Consider the following 20,092-nt stretch of genomic DNA (forward strand, 5'->3'; position numbering starts at 1 on the left):
TTTCTAGCTCTTTGCATTGATGGTGTAGAAGGGCCTTCTGTCTATGTGTTACTTTCATTGGTAAAATAAAGAGACTGCCTTGGCCTTTGACATTGACATTGTTCTTGACGCTGATTTAGTCAAGTGTGGCTGATCTAGATACTAACAGCAGGCCGTATGCCACTCTGGGGAACTTTTGGTTGGCTGTCCAGTTTTCCCAGGAAAATGGTGAAAATCTCTCCATACTGTAAGGTAGGAAAGACCTAAGACAGAACTTTATGTACTCCATGGTGAGTCTTTTGCAGTTCGTGTAGGCATCCATGATCTAGGGAACAGTCGTTCTTAGTCTGAGGCAACTGGGTGAATTCAATTCACCCAGAGGGTGGGTGTAATATCTAGACATTTTTTGATTGTCAAGGAATGGGAAAATAAGTGCAGGTAGAGACAAGAGATGTGGTTGAATTTTCCAAACTGCACATGGCAGCCCCCACAAGGAAAAGTTATTTGATCCAAACTCAGTGGTGTTGTCTGTCTATCACTCCTTGCTGTTTGAATGTGTTCCCCGCAGGACAGTGTGTGGAAGGCTTGCTTGGCAGTCTGTGATGCTATTAGAAGGTCAAAGAACTGTTAAGAAATAGAGTTTAGTGTGAAGAAATTAGGTCACTAGGGGGAAAGCATTGAAGGGAGTAAAGGGACCCTCACCTCATCATCTATCCTTTTCTTCTAAGCTGTCACCAGGCGAGTACACACTTCCTCACTGCAGATGCCAGAGCCAGGTACCTGACCTGAACTGAGTCACCCCAAAGAAATCCTGCCACATGAAACAAGCTAGACCCAAAGGACAGCCACTGTGTGACTCTGCTTTCACAAATGACCTAGACTAGACCAATTCCTAGGGTTAGAAGTTATTTCCAGGAGTGAGCTCAAGGGAGAGAGCACAGAGTAATCTCTGAGAGGTTCAGAATTTTAGTGTGGGATAACTAGAATGTTCCAGAGATGAATGGTGGTGAGGGCTCTACAACCACAGTGTCTTTATGCATACTGAAGTGTATGCTGAGAAATAGGTGCTTTGTATGCTTTCTTACGTATACTTATCCCAGTAAAATATTTTAAAGTAATCATAATATAATAAGATTATTTTTAAATGTGTATGCTTGAAAAATAAGCATAGCATAATTTATTGGATATATGCTATACACCATGTTGATCATTTTAGAATATTTAATTAATTCAATCATTGCAATAATTAATGCTACATTAAACAATTTACTTCAAGGATTCAAATACTCACATAGTTCAGTATTCCCACGCAGCAAAAAGGTAACCCAAGTTTACATAGCTAGGAGAGGTAGACCTCGGATTAAAACATAGGTATCTCCCTCTACTTTTTCAAAAGACACAAATTATTTATTTTTTAAAGGGTACTTTCAAAATGCCACACATGGCCGGGCGGTGGTGGCGCACGCCTTTAATCCCAGCACTCGGGAGGCAGAGGCAGGCGGATCTCTGAGTTCGAGGCCAGCCTGGTCTACAAGAGCTAGCTCCAGGACAGGCTCTAGAAACTACAGGGAAACCCTGTCTCGAAAAACCAAAAAAAAAAAAAAAATGCCACACATGATTACTCATTATGAACCCTGAAGTAATCTGAATGAAGATCAGGGGTAGGTGAACTGAAGACCCACACAGACCAAGATGATCCCAGCTGATTGCAAACCTCAGTCACAACCCTGTCAGCAGTAGAACAGGAAGGAGATGCAAGGTAGGCCGCAACTCCATTTAGCCCTGTCCACCTCACCCTCGCCAATGGTGCCAGTCACCTGCTGATCAATGTCATTGCAGAGTTCTGCATTCTTTACTCTGACTTTAGACTCCACAGGAAACCCTCTTGGATGATGTCGAAGTCACCAACAGTCTTCAAGGTGTGTATAGTGTATCCAGTACCATTCCTACTCTGACATTAATCACCTGTCTTGACTTGGCGTAGCACACAGAGTTAGACCAAGTATATTTTAAAGCAGTGGTGGTTACGGGGAGGTCTCTGAGGGCAGAACTCCGCAGGTCTTTATTCTTCATAACAACACTGCTAAACAGTAACTTGTTGATGACATTATTTCTCTTCTGGCATAGATGAAGACCAATGAATGCTCTAACCTCATTTGGTCTGTAAGACTGGCCCATTTGAAGACCATAGTGGCTTCCACTTCTGAAAGGATGTTTTCAAGTGTTTTTCTTCATATCGTAGGTGACAATACCATCCAACACTCTCAACAGATGATTTTTGCAGTTGCATTATCACAAATGTCAGACAACGCAACAAAAATCATCAAACAGAGCCCTCCTCTGGTCCCACTTGTTCTTGACCGTGCAGTGGATATAGATATGAGAGCTGGGTAGAGGTCTGAGACCACGTAGACTCTGGTTGTGCCTTCTCTGATGTGCCAACAGCAGCACCTACTAGGCTGATTTCCTGGAAGGAAACCAGCTTCCGCACTATCTAACCCTTCTCTTGAGTTCCTTCACCAGTGGCCAAGAGGTCCAAACACCACACAAGTTTATGAATCCTGGGCATCATTGAGAATTGTGATGGGGATCTTGAGCCTTCGGTGCACAGAGCTGGACGGGAGTCTGATGGAGTGTCTTTGCTCTACTGATATAGTCTGAAATGCTATACCATGCAGTGTGCGTATGCCTTCAAGGCTAGGTGGCACCTGGTCTCTGAGGTGTCCTTGCTATTGGAGCCCTGCATCGCTGCGGACACTGCCACGAGTCCTCTAGTTTACATATGATTTCCACCAGCATCATTTTTTGGATGCAGCTCTCTGTAGGGTTCTTCTGCTGATATTGATTGGCTCAATGGCTCCAGCAACAGTTATAGCTGGAGAAGCCAGGACCTTCACAAATGCATACAGTTCAAATAAAGTCTGGCCATGTTGGCATTATCTTTGGGAATACTGTGTGCCAGCATGGACTGAAACCACCACCCCCTCTCCATTTCAGGAAATCCGGTTAGCTCAGAAACATTTCTGACTGCCAGGCCGGCATCTCTGAGACCTTTTTTTACTATGCCTCTAGTGATTAGATTCAAACTAACAGAGGTATAATTTCTAGAAAGTTCTATGAGGCTAGTTTTGTGAGACGCTGAACAGGGAGAGGTGACTGTGAGCCGTGGCTGAAGGGTCTGAGCACCAGGTACGAAGGAGACATGCACATGGAGCCTGGCATTGCTGCCTCACCTTACAATTCAGGAAGTGGTGGGCGGGGCTGGCCACTAGATTTACTTCATCACCTGGTCCTTACATGGACATGTAGTCACAGGTCTTCAGTCTTTAGTCCAGACCTTAGAAGAATACTACTTTATTCCTTGTGAAAGCAATTGTGAAAGAGGTCCCATTAACTCTACACAAAGGTGAAAATCGAAGCACTGGGAGCTGCGACGGCTTGCTCATGCCTCATCTGTAGCAGAACTGGGAACCCAAGCCAATTTAAAGCCAGAGTCTTCATATAACTCCCATCCTGCATGACCCACGAGCTCCCTAATCAAGTATATATTTTTTCATATTTTAAATTTTCTGAGCTGCAGATTCATCTTATCTCACCAATACAGTTCTCTCCAACACACCAATATTAATATGCTTGATATCCTCGAAGAACTCAGGGAGTAGAAGTTCCAGGGCTTAGAATATAGCATAAGTATACGGCATTATATGTTTGCTTTAAAGTAGTACCTGCCTTCAGAGTACCAAAAACTAGCTCTTCAGTGCAAGATGCAAGAGGAAAAACTCAGGTGGCAAGGATTGTTGCTCAAGAGGGCCTTCTAAAACCCTCCAATGAGGTGCCTCTGAGACCAAAAATCTGACATGCTAAGTAAGATTAGGTCATATGCCAATTATTTAGACATTAATACTCAATAAATGCATATTGTATGTCTACATGAGAATATGCCTACATTATTTGAGGAAGTTGAAATCTTCCAATGGTCCCTCCAATTACTGTCCCCACACTGGCCCCATGTGGTACTTTCTCTCTTCTCAGGAGTTATCTTTGCCCCACTACTGACACCTGGGATGCTGTGTGAGCCATGGGTCTTTGTATGACATTGATAGCTTGCTTTTTTAAGAAGTTCACAATTGCCTCCAGATTATAGAAAACAGGGCAGGACAACTTGGAGCCAAATAAGTCGCTCTACAGCCTGTATTTTTGGCCTGTGCAGCTCTTAAGAGAGGCCCAGGAAAGACCGAGGACGCAGATTTATTTTGCTGTGTGAGTTCTCTAACAACCCCTGCTCCTTAGGCAACGTAGGGAAGAGGCCTGGTTTCCCACAGCAAAGCAACCTTTTATTAACATCAAGTGGACCCGGTGTCTTGACTAGAAAGAAGAAACAACCTGAGTGCAGCAAGAGACATAAGACAAGGGTTGGCACAATCTTCCTCTCCCCTGCCTCCCACTTTTTCTTTCCTCCCTCCCTCTCTCCCTCCCTTCCTTCCTCCCTCCCTTCCTGACTTTTTTCTCTTCTCTTCATTGCCCTCCCTCCAAGAATGAGAGTATCTTCCAGGAACCCACACCTAGATCTCAAAACTTTTACTTAAGGGAGTAATTGGGTATCTTTTGACAATTATAATGCTTAGAAGCTGCTGGCAGTAAAGGGAATCGCTTCCCGAGGACTGTTATTTTTGGTGGCTCTAGAAATCAAATCCAGGATCTGCCCTATGCTAAACAATGTTCTTCGTGGAGTTACATCCCTAGTCCCCTGCGATTTTTGTTATATTTCACAAAATATAGCCAAAGTTTGGGTGGCTAGCTTAAAGTACAAGCTAGCAAGTTGTTGCTGATACTGTAAACCCGAAGTGCAGCTGTGATTTCAAGACTGGCTGACCTCACTGCTCTGTAATATTCAGGAGGGCACATGAGCCTCTCTGTCTGCAGAGGGTTTTGAATTATCCTCATCATCTAATATTCATGCTATAAAAACTCTGCAAAATGCTATTTCCTAAATAAATGTCAAGAGTCTAGATGGCATTCAGTGGATGATCCCACGAAGAGCGCAAACAGTGTTTCCTTAATTAAAAGCAAGCAAAAATTATAGTTAATTAAATGCCATCATGAGTGGGAGAAAGGAAGAGCTCCTGGGGAGACCATGTCAGAGAATGGGGGTGCAGATTCTGAGATGAGCCCACATGGGAGGCTGGGAGAAACAGCCCGAACTGCCGTAGGGCCAGATCCAGCAGTGCCCATGGGCTAAAATATTAAAAACTGAGTCCACAGAGGAAAGGCCTGTAGAACATAGCCATTCACCTATCCCTCCTTCCGTCCCTCTCTCCCTCCTGATTTCCCTAGTGAAGATCTCACTCTGTGGGCCAAGCTGGCCTGCAATTCTTGATCCTCTCCTACTTCCAGTTGCTGGAATAATAGGCATGTGACACCATGTTCATTGTTAACATCCATTTAAAGCAAAGGAAACCACAGGCAATGACTTGGAGTCTTTATTATTATTATTATTATTATTATTATTATTATTATTAAAATCAGAGCAGACTGTGCTGGGCCACTGTGTCTCCTGTGCTGAGGAATATCTCAATGTCTCACTGAATATCAATTCGCCGGATGAAGTTTGTGAAGGACGCCGATACAGTTGGTGTGTTTGTCTGCCAGAAACTGGTGTTTTGAGTTTCCTCCAAAGTATCAATCCCTAGCAGAAGAAAATTTGGGACATTGCTGAAGTTGTTGGGAGGACACTGCCTTCGTTCCTATTTTGAACCAGAACTGGTATTTCTTGTGATTTAATGGGTGGGTAGGCAGTACCACATCTTTTTAGCATGCTAAAGTTCCTAAGTGCCCGCCAGAGCCAGTGGGTCTCCATTACTGTTGCTCTGGCTGTAGCTGGCTCCAGGCATGTCCATGGGCAGGAGAAAGAAAGGCACACAGCTTTGCGTTATGTGAATGCCCTGGCAGGACTGAAGATTTTCTACAGGACACCTTACCCTTGACTTTGGCTCCCAGACCTATTGAAACAATGGTCTCCAAGAAATCAGGATTTGCCTAAAAATCCCATGCTGAGAAGAGGATACACAGAATCCTCTTGCCAGCGGAAGAAACTTGTGTTCTAGAAGGCGATTCCATGCAGCTATGACTGCTGGTCAGGCCGTCTTGCAAGGCAGACTGAAGCTGAGACACCGGTGGATCAGCTGTGGTCAGGGTCACACCTTGACCAGCACTTATTGGCTGCGCAGAACTCTAACCTTTGGTTTAACCCCACATCTCCGGTCGGGATCCCGAGATTAACTCGCTGGTGGTGGGAGAGTCACTGGACTGCTTTGCTTCTCTGCATGATGTGATTGCTTTGAATAAATCCCCCTTCTCTGGTTTTCACTCTGTGTCCCTAACCTACTGAGGTTGAGCCTAGCTTGTTAGGGTTGCTGAGGCCCAGACCCTAACATCTCTAACAATTCTCTCTCCAGGCTTAAACTTGCTTTGAGCCCCATGACTGGAATCCCACCTCCCCGTCTTGGCTATACTGCCTCTCGGAGATTCCCGTTGCTTCTATTCTGTGCACTCTGTGCCTCACCCCACACCAGCACTCCTCAGCATATTTCTTCCCAGGTTGCAATCACACGTCCTGCTTCCAGGCATCTGCTTCAGGTTTCCTGGATGGCCGGGTAATGTGTTTGTTTAACTCACTTAGCAGTAGGCTATAGATTTTGCCAGTGGCCTCTGGCACACCAGCCTCAGGATGTTTGTTTTTCTGAGTTCTGCCTTACTTCCTCTGAAAAAGTCTCACTTTCCACCCCTCTGCTGCAGCGGAGCCTGCAGCTCCCTGAGCCCTGCCTAGAGAACTTGCCCAAATGTGAAGCCAAACGATCTGCAGTTTGAAAGGCTCTCTGCCTTGTAGTACGGCCTCAGGTGAGAAGACCAACCCAAGACGGTGGCTGGGACACAGAGGACGGTATCAGCAGCTGTCTGTTTCTGCCTGCTACTTAATCTTTCTCACCAGTGCATGGAAGTTGGCTGAGGTTCAGAAATTCTCCTACCCATGGGATGCGTTTACGTAGCTTGACAAAATTCAAATTCCCGACTCACATCTTCTGAGAGTCCAACTTAAAACAGCTGGAGGGGCCTGGAGCAATTATGAATTAACTCATAATCATTTTATTATTAACTAGTTCGTAATTATTTTACTGCTCATGGGCAGTGTTTTTAATTGAAATACCCCTTGATGAAATATAGATCTGAACGGAGAAACCTCAATAAAGTGTTGGGAACCTGGCGTTTGAACATCTACCTGGCTCTGGATCCTATGTTAGCTCGCTGAGCACCCCTCTAAAGGCCCTGAACCCATTGTCTTCAAGTGTGGACAGAAGAGAAGTTTGTGTGAGGGTCTTCTGGATTTGGCACAGCCACGCCGGAGAGCAGTTTTCATTTTTACATTGTTTTCCAAAAGGGTCAGAAGAGAAACGAAAACAGGGTTTGAACATAAGATGGTGGGCCTAGAGACTAAGAGCAACATGTACAGAGACTGCAGTATGAATGGAGAAAGAATTGCCTTCCTCAGCCATTTCTGATGATCTATGGTGCATGCCTCTTCTTGGCTTGGCACTGTCTTGAGCATCTTTCAGCAGTTTCCACTTCTTTAGAGAGGGGAGCTTCCAGATGCCTGGGTCAAGCCCATAGCAGTGGTTAATTCCCTCCATATGCCCAAGTCTTACTGCTGATTTCTAACTTGATGTCTGTCTTCCTGGTAGAGCCTGAATTCCACAAAGTGACGGGATCTTGTTGCCCATACCTGCCGTTATTCCTGGGCTACATAGAATGAGCTTGGTATACAGCCTTTGTGGATAAAAGGTTTCCAGGATGTGCTTTGTAGAAAGTCATCCATGCTGTTCAGCTCTGGAACGGAAGTCAGAGACATCGACGTGCCTGGCACAGTAGGCCCATTCAAATGGATGACTTGGACATCCTTGCAATGAACTTGTTGACTCTTATGTTTTCTTCCAGCCAGCGAAAACATCTTCTGGAACATCTGAAGGAAATTTCGGGCCATTTATTAAAGAAAGGCAAAATCATAACGAATGCAAATGGACAAATTGCACAAAGAAACCCCAAATAACAACCTCAATATTAGTTCTCCATGAACTACCTGAAGGGGCAACCTAAATGATGCATTTCTACAGCCTACGGACCTGTTTGGGGGGTGGGGGGAACGGGAGAGTTAGGGGGATCCAGACAAAATTATTTTATTTACCAATCTTTGAAGCTTTGCTGGTTTCCCCTCCCTCATATGGGAACTTTTACATCAGTGCTAATGTTCCCCACACAAAATGGTGATTCACTGGGAGAATGAAGGAAGTATTACATCAGACCCATTCTGCATGCTGGGGAAACAGCAAAATTCGCACACCATTTCCAATCTAGAAAAGCTGAGCTGAAGTTTTTCTCCATTGTCTTTTGATTTCTGGTTCTAGACCCAAACAGAAAGCCACTTTTATATCCTTTGACACGTGTTTCTTGTGAGGAAAGAAACCTTCCAAGTGGAAGTCGACTCGGGGAAGGAGTGCAAAGCTCTATTTCTTTTGGCATGGAGTCTGCACTTACATTTTGTTCACCTGGCTGGAGTTTACATTTCTGTGCTCTAGAAAGACACCTGGAATAAAAGTGAGGGAGGCTATGTTTTTAATCAGCTTAGTTCTTAATACAATTTAATCCACAAGACAGTCCCTTAGACTGAATGTTTATTCTTCAGTACAATGCCGTACAGACTCCCAGGTCATGCTAACAAGTAGGCGAAAGTGGGCGCAAATACACCTTCACTCTTTGTTTATTTTGCAAAGTCAGGGAGACACCATATTTAAGGTTTTCTACAAAATTCTGTTTATTTCATTGAATCCCTTTTTTTTCCAGTAAAGAAAACACATTGAGAAGGTAGAAACATTTTATCCTCCAGCCAAATGCTGCCAGCTCCAACCCCAGATGACCCCAGGTTCTCTGAGGTCATTTCACAGAGGCCGGGAACTCAGACTGACTAAACCCTACCCTCTGGGATGTTGTTTCAGCTTTCTCGGGCTTGCCGCTTGTCGCGGGCAAGGACCAAGCCAGTGTGGCCTTCCCATACACTCAGGTGGCTTAGGGTAGGATGTTATATGGGGACAGAATTGCTTTTGCTCCCACCTTCAAAAAAAATCTACCAGGAAGAAAAGCCTACCCTTCCCTATGTGGGCCCAGGGAAAGATGATTTCCCTGTAGCCGTTGGCAAGGCGTGTTCCTCAGTAGCTAGCGCCCAACTAGAGCTTCTCCAACAACCCCATGCTGCTTTTACTTTTTACTTTTAATAAAAGATGTATCACTCAGTTAAAGAACAACACGGGCTTTATTTAACTTAGCTCTTTCCAGATTCATTGACTTCTATGGGTCAGCCCACCTGCCTTCCAGCATCTCTCTTAATAATTAAAGAATCCCCGTCTCAGCTCACCAGCCCCTTCCTTACCTACCCTGTCCTCTCGTTGGGCCTTGTTTATTGTCAAGATTTACTGTGGTAGTCTCCAAATTTTTGCATGTGTTTTGCATGCAAGTCATATAAGACAAGATAAAGATGGAAACACTTTCTTGTTTCACACACTGTAATGCTTACTGATCCTACCCTTCTCCTTTATGCCGTTGGGTTCTATTGCCTTACTTCCCTTATCTGCCATAAACACTCTGTTAATTAGATAAATGCGTGACACACTTTGCTTTTAGTAGTGCTGGCCTATCCGTGAGGCCACTCTCTCTAGAGACAAGAGGACCCATCACATGGAAAAAACCTGTCCACACAGCTTATACTGGGAAATTGCACCCTGAGGAGTTAGCAGATGTGTAGAAGGTGACCCCATTTCATCTGCTGCAAATATTCAAGCTGATAAACAGATCCTTTCTGCTGGCCCATGGCAGGCTGGCTGCCGGGCCAGGTATCCACAGTGAAGTCAGGAGTGAGCGCTGGGGTTGGTGTCTTCTGGCCTATTGCCCACTCTACCTGCAACTGTTCATAGAGCACCGATGCTCTATATGGGGATGAATGGCTACCTCTTTGCTGACACGTGGCCAGTGCATTTCATCTTTCCTGTCTTGGTTTCTGCTAGAGGCAGTAAAGCAGAGAGAGGAGGTTTGGGGAGGGCTGGTCCATTCTCTGCCATGGCTGGGGGATTTTTTTTCACTTCCTTTCAAATAGAGTCAGGCTACTCTGTCTGTCTGTCTATCTGTATCTGTCTCTGCACTTGCCTATGTGTGTGTGCATGCACGCACACACATTCCCACTAGCATGTGTGTGCAAGTGCATATGTATGTGTAGGTGGTATCTACTGTTCCTCAGTGGTTGTTAACCTTGACTTTTTGAGACAAAGTTTTTCACTGTCTTGGAACTTCCCAAGTAGCTTAGGGCGACTGGCCAGTGCGAAGGGCAAGTTGCTCTTTGGGGATCTCCTCACATTTGTCCTTGTGTCAATTCTGTGTACCTTCAAGCCAACAGCTGGATCTGATTTTCAATGCCTGCACTGCAAATGCTGGAGACAAACATTGCCAGGTGGGTGGCCGTTGGCAGAGAAAAGTCACATTAAGATGGGCTTGTGGGTATTGGTAGGATTCCAGGTGTTTTCCAAATATGTTTTAAAATTCTAATTCTTGTCCCACATTGAAATCTCTTGGCTCTTTTGTCATTATTGTTTCCAATTAAATAGTTTGTCTTCTTTTCCTTTCCATCAAAAGTAGCCCATACCCATGTCTCTGAATTAATCTACAATTGAGCAAAATGAAAGAAAACCCAGAGGCACCAATAACACTATCATGTAACTAGAACCCTAGTTAGCACTGTATATTTCTCCTAGTCTTTCCATGCATACTATTCAGTTACTTGAAATCATGGAAACGTCTGTATATAATGTATTATAAACATCTCCTACTTGCTTATGCATCTTGACTCTTTTTAGAGGCTGAGGAATGCTATTTGGTGCTAGAATCTGGGTTCTGCTCTGTGTCTCTGTGTGGTAATATCGTTGATTCATACTCTTTGGTAACATGGCAGGTAGTAGCTTAATGCTTTTTTTTCCCACTATAAGACAAGGTTGTAGCTAACATCCCCATAACAATATTTTTAAACTCACACCCTCGGGTTTTTTTTAAATCTCCTTTGAAATAGCAAAAGCACAGAATGTTATCATTTGACTCTGAAGTGTCTTATGTTTTAAATCCATCATTCTTAGCAAGTAGCAACTTAAAGAATGTAGGCTCTTCAGCAGGGCCTGGCTTGTGGAAGAAGGTCCCTAGGAGTGGTGCTGTGGGACAATGATCTTGTACCCTGCAAAGAGTTACAAGTTGTATTGCTTTCATAAAACGTTGATTGGCCAGTAGTTGGGCAGTATAGGTGGGACAACCAGGCAGGAAGTATAGAAGAGGTGACAAGAACAAGAGAATTCTGGGAAAAGAATCAGTCTACAGTCATCACCCAGACACAGAGGTAGCCAGACACAGAGGAAGCAAGAAGAACACCTCACTGATAAAAGATACCAAGCCATGTGGCTAACAAAGACAAGAATTTTGGGCTAATGTAAGGTATAAGAGTTAATAAGAAATCTGAGCTAATAGGCCAACCAGTTTATAATTAATGTAAGTCTCTGTGTGTTTCTTTGGGACTGAACAGTTGTGGGACTGGGCGGAACAAAAAACCTCTGTCAATGACAGTAGCCAGGAAGTATAGGCAGGGTGACCAGGCAGGAAGTAGAGGCAAGGTGACAAGAACAGGCAAATTCTGGCAAGAGGAAAGTCTCAGTCTGCAGTCATCACCCAGACACAGAGGAAGCCAGACACAGAGAAAACAAGAAGGAAGCCCCTCACTGATAAAAGGTACCAAGCCACATGGTTAACACAGACAAGAATTATGGGCTAATGTAACATATAAGAGTTAATAAGAAACCTAAGCTAATAGGCCAACCAATTTATAATTAATGCAAGCCTCTGTGTGTTTCTTTGGGATCCGGCAGGATGGAAATCTCTGTCAACAAATGGTGCCAATGTAGACAACTATATCCACATAAAACCTGAGAGAGTTTGAAAAGTAATTATAGACAAAAAAAGAAAAAGCAGCATTTTCTCAGATGGGCTCTGTTTGCTAGAGGCAATCACTTCTCATTTAAGAGAGATTTCCTGACTCGGCTTTAGCTGCAAAAAACTTACAGATCTTTTTTTTTTTTTTTTTTTTTTTTGGTTTTTCGAGACAGGGTTTCTCTGTGGCTTTGGAGCCTGTCCTGGAACTAGCTCTTGTAGACCAGGCTGGTCTCGAACTCACAGAGATCCGCCTGCCTCTGCCTCCCAAGTGCTGGGATTAAAGGCGTGCGCCACCACCGCCCCGCTAAAAACTTACAGATCTTTTAAGAGGTTCTGCCCAAAGCACTTAACTGGTGTTTATGAGTAGCAGACAGCAAGCTTCTTGGTGGTGGCAGGGACCTTGAAATGCCATAGAGTTGTGGCACTAAACATGGCTCCAGCAGCACCTAGGCCATGAGGCTAGACTCTCAGAAAGCTAAGGAATGGGGTGGATCCAGTTGTCAAAGCCATAGCTTTAATCCTAGCCATAGAGCTTAACAAATTAAAGACTCATGTGGATGGAGAGAAAAGAAAAAGGATAAAGTCCTTAAAATAAAATATGTGTGGTGGCACATACCTTTAATCCCAACAATTGAGAGGCAGAGGCAGGCAGATCTCTGTGAGTTCAAGGTGTGGTGGCACAAACGTTTAATTCCAACACTTGGGAGGCAGAGGCAGGTGGATCTCTGTGAGTTCAAGGACAACTTGATCTACAGAGTGAGTGCCAGGACAGCCAAAGATACACAGAGAAACCTATCCTCAGAAAACCAAATAAATAAATAAATAAATAAATAAATAAATAAATAAATAAAAATAAAAGAAATAGAGTTTAAAATATGGGCTGGCAAGATGGCTCAGAGGTTAAGAGCATTGCCTCCTCTTCCAAAGGTCCTGAGTTCAATTCCCAGCAACCACGTGGTGGCTCACAACCATCTGTAATGGGGTCTGATGTCCTCTTCTGGCCTGCAGGCATACACACTGTGTAGAAGGAACGGCGGGGCTGTGTCCCGCCACCTGGCTAGCTTTACCCAAAATAATTACACGGAAACTGTATTCATTTAAATACTGCTGGGCCCATTAGTTTTAGTCTCTTACTCACATCTGGATTAACCCATATTTAGTAATCCATGTAGCACCACGAGGTGGATGGCTTACCAGGAGAGATCTTAACCTGCATCTATGTCGGAGAGGAGAAGCATGGCGACTGCATATGGCGACTGCCTAAAGTGTCTGTCCCACTGCCTTCTACCCAGCATTCTGTTCTGTTTACTCTGCCTACCTAATTTTCTGTCCTATTGGGCCAAGCAGTTTCTTTATTAATTAACCAATGAAAGTAACACATAGACACTCCTCCATCATTTCCCCTTTTTCTGTTTAAACAAAAAAGAAAAGCTTTGTATACATAATAAATAAATAAATAAATAAGATAGAAAATACACAGAGGGTCTGGATACTGTATATTATTGTGTTGTCTTTGAATTGTATGACTGCTGAGGAAGGAGAAACACCTGCCAAAAGACATTAAAGTTTCATATTTTGAAGCATTTCAGACTATGGTACCGGATTCCATGTTTGAAGCGAGTGTTCATGTGGTCAATGATATTGGTTTTATTCTCAAGTCTACTTGTTGCTTAGATAACTTCAATAAACTAACTCAACTTTGTCATGAGGTATTATCTTTTGTGTGGGGTGTGTTTGTGTGAGTGTGTGTTTGTTTGGGTGCACATGTATGTAGAATCCAGGGGCCAACCTTGGATGTTGTTCCTTAGAAGCTTCTGAACTTCTTGTTTTTGTAAGATGGAGTATCTTATTGGCCTGGATATTATGGAATAAGTTGAACTGGATGTTCAATGAACCCCAGGGATCTGCCCATCCATCTCCCCAGTGCTGGATCTTTAAGTGTGTACCACCACATCCTACATTTTTGCATGGGTTCTGGGGATCAAACCCAAATTTTATCCTCAACTAGCAAGGACTTTCCTAAGCGTGTTATCCCCAGGCAATAGTGAATTATTTTTAAGTATCTTATATTATTTGCTTGTCTCATTTGTAATTTTCCTTTTGCCATCAGTTTCTAAATGGTGAGTTATCTTCATCCTAAAAAGAATTCAGTATCACCCTTATATGCTAGGAATTGAGGCACTACAGTCTCTCCTTGCCCTATATAGATCCTAAGACTGGATTTCCTTGATCTTTCAGCTCCATTGAGCCAGTCCAATTTTTCTTAGAAGCTATGATTTCATTCAGTGACTCATTCTGTTCCTTGTGAATGGTGCCACCTTCACACAAAAGCTCTCATCACACCCATCATGGGCAATGAAATGAGTCTCCTGGGAAGTCCCCTCTGCTATACAACTTCACAATAGCTGCCTTAGAAGGATTCTGACAGCAACTTCCTGCAGTCTGATGCTGCTCATCAAATACTGGGTGACTAATGCCTCCCACAGGGGAGGAGATGCTTCTTTTCAGTGATTACCATGGTCTCTCTCCTCTCTTTTATTCACTCGTGCGCTGATCATAACTTCCATTAATTTTTTGAAAAGATCAGAATACCACCATGAGGTTATTATAATATCATTTGGTTATTGCTAAATAGATGCTATTTTTGAAATATTATAATTTAATATGCTGGACACTTTGCCATATGCTTTGTAAATGATGTTGGACTAAATACAAAACTGGAACATCATTCCTCCACTGGAGAGGTGTGTAACTATTTGTGCTGGATAGTTTTATGTCAACTTGACACAGACTAAAATCATCTGAGAAGAGAGAACCTCAATGAAAAAAAAATTTCCATTAGATTGGGTCATAGGTCAGCCTATAGGATATTTTCTTAATCAATGATTGATGTAAAAGGGCCCAGCCCATTGTGGGTGGTGCCATTCCTGGGTTGGTATCCTGGGTTCTTAGGAATGTAGGCTAAGCATCCCAGGATGAGCAAGCCAGTAAGCAGCATTCCTCTAAGGTCTCTGTATTATCTCCTGCCTCCAGGCTCCTTCTCTTTTTGAGTTCCTGTCCTAACTTTATTTGAGGATGTCTTAGTCAATTTTCTATTGCTGTGATAAAAAAAAACATGATTTATAAAGTTCTTATAAAGGAAACTCTTATAAAGGGAAAGATTTAACTGGGGCTTGCTTACAGTTTCAGAGGTTTAGTACATTGTCATCATGGTGGAAAACATGGTGACATACAGTCAGGCATGGTGCTGGAGAGGTGGCCCAGAGTTCTCCATCTGGATTGGCAGGCAACAGAAAGAGAGAGAAAGAGAGGACTTGACTTGAGTATTTGAAACCCCACAGCCCTAGGGACAGACTTCCTCCAACTAGGTCACACCCCTCCAACAAAGCCACACCTCCTAATTCCTGTCAATAGCACCACCCCTGATGATGAAGAATTCAAATATATGACCACCACAGTGATGATGAAAGTGTAAACCAAATAAATCTTTCCCCCACAACTTCCTTTTTGGTCATGGTGTTTTATCACAACAATAGAAACCCTAACTAGGGCACTCTTCTCTTATGTCTGCAAAACACGGGAGCTACTTTGAGCAAGAAAATAAGCAGAACATGACATTGAACCACTGTAGGTTCAAGCCTTAATAGGCTTAAATGTCTACTTCCTCCCCCTTAGAATCCACATTCAAGGGTGAGGCCAACTTCCAAGTGGGAAGTTAAACAACTGGAAGCATCCCATGCTTGTGGAAAGTCCACATTAACCCTAGACAGCATACAGACCTAACTAACCACCCACCTGCTCTAGCCATCTGTCTTAGTTAGGGTTTCTATTGCTGTGAAGAGACATCATGACCACAGCAACTCTTATAAAGGAAACCATTTAACTGGGGATGGCTTACAGTTTCAGAGGTTCAGTTCATTATCATCATGGTAGGTAACATGGTGCAGGCAAACAGAGTGCTGGCTATGTCTTGATAGACGACAAGAGGAAATGGTCTGTCTGTCACACTGAGTTGAAGCTTGAGCAGAAGACACCTCAAAGCCTAACCCCATGGTGACACTCTTCCTCTAATAAGGCCACACCTATTTCAACAAGGCCACATCTACTAATAGTCCCATTCCCTTTGGGATTATGGAGGTCAATTACATTCAAATTACCACACCATCCCAGCCCAGCTACCAGGATACTGGTGGAGAAGCCCTCAGATGGGTCAGCTTTACTGTCATCTGTTTATGTTCTAGAAAGAATTTGGGAAGAGGAACACTCATGATCCCACCTATCAACACATATAACTGAACAAGCTCATGATACAAGACTTTCTTAAGCAACTACAGGCTGATGTAATAGGAAACAAGATAAGGAATCATCTTATTTAACTTGTATTAAGTCTCTTGGAGGCAGAGACTACCATGAAGCTCATTTACAAATCAACAAAGAGAGATTACATGCTTGCCCACATTTGATTTAGAAAGGTGCAGCATGGAGGGGAAGCTGCCTCTGTGACTACATAACCTACAAGTGCTCAGGAGGGCAGGACACATGTTTTGATATTTCTTTCTTCATTGGAACTAAAAGCAAATGTTTTGTGTTCACAGGGCTTTCAGCCTAATAAATAAATCAACAACCGTGAAAACAAATGAGGCAGTATCTGTTGAATGAGGTGGATTAATTGGACAAAAATAACCTGTGTCTAATCTGAAACTTGGTCCTGAGAGGGTGAGGAAGTTCTCTGATAATTCACAGGCTCAGGAGGAAGGAGGGGAGGTTCTTGGGCCACAGTGGTCCCCTGTGTTCCATATACTTTCCCTAAAGACCATTATATTCCCATAGTCAGTAGGAATTTGCCACTTACGAAGTATTAGCAATTATCCCTCTCTTTAGAACAATTGTTTGGGGACTTCTGTGACTAGCATTGGCTGGTGGCTCTATAGTTTGATTGAGTCACTGACTAAAAAAAATTCAGTGGTGGAGAAGCATTAACAAGGGAATTCCTGGGACTTGCTGGTGAGCTAGACTAGCCTTGTTGGCAAGCTACAGGCTGGTGAGAGATCCCCTCTCTTAAAAAATGGGTACTACTTGAGGAATAATATCCAAGGCTATCCTCTGACTGCCACAATGCACATACACGCACATACAAATGCATACTTTCACACATATGCACAAAAAGAAATGACAAGAGGCCAAAGAAATGATGGCTCCTGAAACAACTTTTAACCAGAATGCATAAGACAATCATCAGGGAAATCACTGCATAACCTGAACACCCGGACTGCATTCTAACAAACTACATCATGATTGCAGGAGAATCTGAATGTTCTTGCACAACCCCTAGGTGATTCCAATGCTCAGGTGAGGCTGAGGGCACCCCCGTGAAATTGGCTCGAAGCACTGAAAGTATCCTTTGCTGGCACAAGACTTTCCAGCTCTCCTCCCTCTCTTATTCCTCTTTTCATTTGGTTCTAGAACTTGATGAAGTTATTAATTTGTTCATTCAGATGTATGATGGTTTCTGACTAGACAGGTAGCCTGTATCAATGTAGTGCCCTATGGATAACCTGCTGATGTGGGAAATGGAGAAGACTCAAACTTATTTATAGACAAACACAAGTTGGATTTTGGTTGTGTTGTGTTTGCGGTGTTGTCTTCATAGAGTAGAGATGCTTGAGATTTGAGCTGAAGATTGTAGCCCCCTCTTGGAGGGAAAGGTTGTTCACTCTAAGTAGGGGTTACATTATAGTGTAAGAAGTTCAGATAGATAAAGAGAGAGGAAGGGGGGGTAACAGAGCTGTGATTCATACAACTCCACCCTTTCCCAAGGCAATTTTTGTGTTCCCAAGGAAAACTAGCAACTCTGCCTCCCCTATAAAACTAAAGTGAAATATAAAATTGGAAAGCACTCTTTTAGAATATGGGCCAGTGCTTATGGGAATGGCATGGTCTTTTGTGCAGACATGTTCCCAGGGTGAAGCTTATTTGAAAAGCTATCACTTCCTGAATCTTTTTTCATGGCTTATAAAGACCTACCCAATATAGTCCTTGACTCTTGGCAGGGTCTCATTTCCTTTCCAGGTGGCCCTGATTCATTTTTCTCTAGCCACTGAGCTTTTCAATACACTTGGAGCCTTCTTTCTTTCCTCCCTTCTCTTCTTTATTTTTGGAGGAAGAGAGAGAGGGAGAATACATGTAAGCACGTTCATGTGTGCTATGTGTGTGGTGTATTTAAGTCAATGTGCTCACACATGCAGAGGTCAGAAATTGATTGTCGATGACTTCTTTGCTCATTTTCCATCTTGTATATTGAGACATTGGAACCTCATTTAAACTCAGAGCACAACCAATCAGCTGGTCTGACTTCCTGTCTTACTTTGGGGTTCCCTTGCCTCAGCCTTCCAAGTGCTGAGCTTCCAGGTGGGCCACCACACCTGCCCAGCATCACACAGGTGCTGGGATCTGCTCTCCATCCCCACACCTGCCCAGCATCACACAGGGCTGGGGATATGCTGTCCATCCCTCATGCACGCATTGTACTCATCCGCTGAGCCATCTCCCCATAGGCTTTCCCAGGTACTTCTTGCTCAAAGTCAAAAGTGAGGCTAGAGCAGAGCTATCATCTTCTCCAAAAGGCTGTGTCTACATTTAACAGTCACACTTGCCTTTGCTTTTAAAAAGCATCTATTTGTCTCTAATATATATATTATATATATATAATATATATATATTTATTTACTTTACCATACCATTGCCTCTATAATGTCAGGACTTTGGGGATTCCAATTCCTGGAAATTAACTAGTGCATGGGTGTTCAGTAAACAGCTTGCCTGAAGCTTCCCTGCTGGTGCATCTCTGTCATTCCAGTCGAGAGCTAACCCTGCCTGTTACTAAAATTGGCTGCATTTTTTCCTGATTCTCATGTAGTGTCCTCCTTAAGTGAGTTCTAAGAGACTATAGCAGTAGACTCACAAGACAAAGCTAATTGCTAAAGATGTCCCCCAAATGCATAGTCTAAGGGTAAAACTTAATTGCTGGTGTTGACCTTAAGCCTCAAATTCCCATTGCCTGGTGGGACTGTTTTGTTTCATAAGGAAAAACTACACAGAGCTGGAGGGCAAGCCAGGGGTGGTATATATGCCAAATTCAGAATTTTCCACATTACTGTCTTTCTTGGATATTACATGTTAAAATAAGATAGGAAAGTAGCTTAGCAGTCCTCTTGGGAACAGAGGTTTTGGCATTTTAAAGGTCACATCTGTACCCCAAGGGAACTCTATAGAAAATAGAAGCAGGTTCATTCCCTAAGCCCATGACTTGAGCGATTTTAGGACCATGCTGATGTAGCTGATGGACAATGTGGAGCAGCACAGGTTGACCGAGAAGCAAAAGCAAAGCAGACAAATCTTCTTTTCGGAGGATATCAAACTGTAATCCCAAATTCTAGAACTGATCAAAGCACGGGAGCTCTGTTTGAAGTAGATTTGTAGCCTGGAGGCCCAGCTCTGTCAGGTAGCTTTATGCAATCCTATCCCCAGGAGGCCCAGGAGGACAGAATCCTCATGCTCTGCTGAGTGTGATTTGGAAAGCATTATCCTAGATACTGCATTTCAGGGGTGGTGGGTACAGATCTCTCCTAACTAAGAAAACCTGCCATGAGAATGTTTGAGCTAATGAATGGCAGATACAGCAGGAGTCTGCTTTCTTTGGTTTCACCATTGCCTGTGACAGAAAGATTGGCCACACTGAATCCCTTCTGAAGGCATTTCTGAGCACAGAAGCATCTTCCAGAGCTGTGATAGATCTGAGATATGGCCCCAGATTCTGACGAGCTGCCAAGAGCTGCCACAAGTTTGGGCTCACATATTGAGACAACATGAGGCAGAGAAAGAAAACTGGGAATGTGTCCAGCTTTTGAAACCTCAAAGCCCACCTCCAGTGACACACCTATTGCATCAAGGCCACGCCTTCTAATCCTTCCTAGACAATTATGTCAACTGGAGACCAAGCATTTGAACATTTTAGCCTATGGGAGCCACTCTCATTCAAACCACCACTCCC

The 20,092-nt window shown here is 43.5% G+C and overlaps 1 pseudogene; it reads right to left on the reverse strand.

Moving 5' to 3' along the window:
* Positions 1-1,597: 1,597 nt before the first annotated feature.
* LOC119807150 lies at positions 1,598-18,550 on the reverse strand (annotated as a pseudogene).
* Positions 18,551-20,092: the final 1,542 nt, after the last annotated feature.

Source organism: Arvicola amphibius, chromosome 2 (assembly GCF_903992535.2).
Source record: "Arvicola amphibius chromosome 2, mArvAmp1.2, whole genome shotgun sequence".
NCBI classification, from domain to species: Eukaryota; Metazoa; Chordata; class Mammalia; order Rodentia; family Cricetidae; genus Arvicola; species Arvicola amphibius.